Genomic DNA, 4,223 nt, shown 5'->3' on the forward strand with positions numbered 1-4,223 from the left:
TGATTCCCACAAACTAAATAATATACTGAGCAGTGTCGTAACAAAGCAGTCCAAATGGCTGGTCTGGTGGTCACCAATGAGGCTTGGCGGTGGGAGTGAACTCTTTGAGGGAGGATGTTGAGGCAAGTGATCTGATTTATTAAAGCTCTCCAGGACTGGAGAAGATAGATCATGAAAAAACTTGGTATTCAGAAAACTTGGAATGAATCTGCTTTAGGTTTGAAGACATTTGCCAAATAATAGAAAATTTTATGAAATCCAATCCATCCTTGCTGGATCACCCATGTTCTCCCATGGTTGTCTATCTTTTCCAGTTTTGAAGAGCTTTAATAAATCAGGTCCTGTTTTCATGTAATAATAACACACATCAAATACTGTATGATTAGGAAATAATGTAAACGGTATTTATTTTCCATTTACAAACACCACTGTATGTCATAAAATTGGAATACTGATGTGATACTATATTTAGTTGGAAACATTTTTTATTTTTGATAAAAACAAAAAGTCCCTGGATTTTGTATATTGTGTAAATTTATATATAATAATTTCTTTGACTTTTGGAATTTTTTGTTGTTACGTGACTATCTCAATGTCCCCCCCCCCCCCCCCCCCCCCCCCAAAAAGGTTGTAAAAAAAACTTTTGAAAAAACAATAAAAATGTTTGAAATACCAGTACTATATGATTTGGTTGGGTTTTGGATGTTGCCATTGGCTCCAGTCCTGGAGAGCTTTAATAAATCAGACCTCTTCTATGAGGTGTCCAGCCTCATCAGGATTACCACTATTCCAAAATTCCCATTGTTTTATCTGAGTAAAAAGCATTTGATGCCTTAGCAGTGCAGCATCTTTGAAATAAACACAGCTCACTGTGATCCCAGAGAGTATATGTAACATATCATTATGTATTATTTATTTATAATGTATTAATAATGCTATTGTTACTGCTACACACATAAAACACATGTAGAAAATAAAGCCTAAAATGAAAATGAAAAAAAATGCTCATGCTATCGTGTCATCTTTCACAACCTGGTTTGTTTGCACTGCAATTACAAGCTTCTTTTTCTGTACATTAAAAAACATTCTTGATGCAGAGGGAATCTAAAACCCCCTACAAGTCAGATATTTCATGATCTATCCCATTTACAGAACAACAAATGTGCTCTGTACACAAAGCACTTTTTTTCTATGGGGTAGGGAAGGGGGGAATATGAGCAAGCAGCACATTGCTCTGCTCTCCTCTTTAGGAAAGCACAGCAATTGTTCCCAATCAGTGGGAAACCTCTGTAAACATGCTAGGTTTTTATTAGGACTGTTCATCTCGGGCAACAATCATCTGTGGTATGTTTGTAGCTTGTGTGTTTGTGTGTAAATCTAGCTAGTTCACCCTCCACAAGATAACAAATCTCAAATAAAGGTGAAAATCAAGAGGAAGCAAATGCCAAGCATTCAACCTGTTTTGTTCCAATGCCAAAATCACATTTTAGGAGTAATCAAGGCACTATCACACCACATCCTTTTGGAGGGTCAGATACTGGAAATAAATGAATTAATGGAAACATTGTTAGAAAGCTTTTTATTATATGCATGCAGTTGGGAATTCGTGCCTTAGATGACTAGTACAATTACTACCAGAAACATTGGTTTTCGTGATCCCCCTACTAATAGAAGAATCAGATCACAATTTCCTACAATGTTTATCCTGTGGAAGGACCCACGTTCTCCAGAACTGGGAGCATGCGTAAATATTTACAGTTGTTCATCTAAGGAATAATTGCCATGTCACTGGAGGACAATTATGATTTCCAAGAAATATCTGCCAAACTAAATGTCATTGTCATTTTATCCCTCCTGATAAATACACAAAAGCGTATTAAGCCTTTAGATTAAAAACACTCTATCTATGGACATTGTACTGTATGACAAAACACTAAATCTCTTTCCTAATATCACAAAACATATTTTTCTTATACAGAACAGTTTTAGCTTTTGTTTTTGTTTTGTTTTTTTATGAGCTTGTTGTTTATTTTCACCTGGTATTCCTGCCAGTAACACATCTTCTAGGGTGACAATGCTCATTGACAATACTGTGTCTCTAGAGCAGTGTTTCTCAAAATTGTGCCTTGGGGGACACTTTCAGTTCTAAGAAAACTCCTGCTTTATCTGCTATATTCACAGCTCACAGTACATTATTGTGGTGGTCAGTGGAAAGATAGTCACCCTAAAGCTATGTACACCAGACCAATGGTTCTCCCCCGATATTTGGCTCAGGGCGTGTGTCAGGCGTGTGTACAGGGCTCGTCATCCATCATCCGAACGACCGCCCTGGGGGATCTACGGAAGATGGACGTCAAACGATCGTAATGTAAGAGTACACAGCCGGGTGCTGCTCCATCGTTCTCCCCCTCCCCTCTCCATAGAGAAGAACGGTGCTCTGATCATGCAGTGCTTAGTAGTTGGAAAGGATTGTGAAAGATCCTTTCCAACGACAATAATTGCAGGTGTGTATGCGGCTTTACAGATAGTCAAAAAGATCAATGGTGTCAGTGGTAACTGACCTGAGAAACACAAACTGCTCATAGCTCAAGAAACTTCTAGCAACTTCTAGAGGAACCCTAGGGATCCACGGAACCCTGATTGGGAAACACGAGGCTTCAGAGGAATCCAGGACAGAAGTACTTCTAATTCTTCTATTACATTCATTACATCACATTTTTATTTCAAGAATGTATTTCAAGTATTTCACATTTGTATTTCAAGATGGAAAGTCAAATATTTTGTTTGAGAATTGCACATAGGAAGTTAGAAGAACACTAGATTTCAAGCAAGATCAACAGATATTTTTCTATACACCAAAATGTACATGGCCTGAAATAATGAAAACGTGTGAAGCCACCACATCTGTTTTTGGGTTTACATACTGTACATTAAAAGTGACCCATTCACTAGCTAAAGGATGCTAAAGCTGAAAAACCTTGTAAAAGGAGAAAAGGAATACTTTGTTATATCACTCTTCTTGGTGTGTCCAATGTTCCAATGTTGTTAGTTGTGATTGAGATCACTGACTCCAACATCATTAAATGGCACAGTGCTTTATTGATGAAATTAGTAAAAATATTTTTTGCACATGTAAAGCAAAAGTACTTCAATTTCTCCTTATATCATTCACCGATAACCTCCTATACATCACAACTCTTAGACTGAGAAGCAGTAGAGTAGCTGTAAACCAAATAGGCAAAAGAATAAACACAATAGGCCTGATTTTTTTAAAGCTCTCCAAGAATGGGAAGCAAGGCTTACATGGGTGAATTTGAGTGATCCAGCAAACATGGAATGGATTTCCTAAAAATAATTTCTATTAGTAGGCAGATGTTTCTAACCCTGGACCAGATCCATTCCAGTTTGGTGGATTGCCCAGGTTCCCCCTTCGAAAGTCATGTATTTATAGTTTTGGAGAGCTTTAGTAAATCAGGCCAAATGCACAGTGCTATCCAGCTAACACTTAAAACTTCCTGTAAAGTAGTGAAAAGACAGTGATAACCTCAACACTCTGTCTCAATAAAAGACATATTAAATCAGGCTGTAATTTGCATCCATGGTGCAGTCTACTGGGAGGTCCAGGAATTAGTTTTCAGCCTCTGGAAGAAGAGACTATAACAAGACTGTATAAATTAAATTTTAAATCCCTTAAGAGATAAAAAATGTCCACTAGATTTCAACAGAGCTATTTGCTCAGATTTAGATTGAATTTTGTTATATTTATATATTCAAACCATGAACTTTCAGTTTAAAGAGTTTATGTTTAGACTGCAGTTTAGTAAAACATTCAGTTGTTTTTGTTCCTTTACATACTTATCCACGAATATCATTATACAGCCGTTTACAGAAGTGAGTTTATAATTTATGATTAGTGGTCCTTTAAACTATCTCTTGCTTAGTAGACCTTTATTAATGGGAACACAAGTGTCCCCTCCATTCAGATTAGATGGCATGTGTTTCCATGAGACATATATAAATGATGCAGACGCCCATGTCTTCTTGAAGCTAAAGGATCATGACTGTGAATACAGATTTATGTTTTTCCCTGTCAGGTTAAAAGATAGATGTAGTGGTAATTGCATCTTCTGGCTGTCTCTGCCTTCATTGTGGAAATGAACTACTCTGTTAACTGTTTCATTTTTACATCTCTTAGCTCACCCACTGGGAGAGGGGAAGAGTGC

Source organism: Pyxicephalus adspersus, chromosome 3 (assembly GCF_032062135.1).
Source record: "Pyxicephalus adspersus chromosome 3, UCB_Pads_2.0, whole genome shotgun sequence".
Taxonomy (NCBI): Eukaryota; Metazoa; Chordata; class Amphibia; order Anura; family Pyxicephalidae; genus Pyxicephalus; species Pyxicephalus adspersus.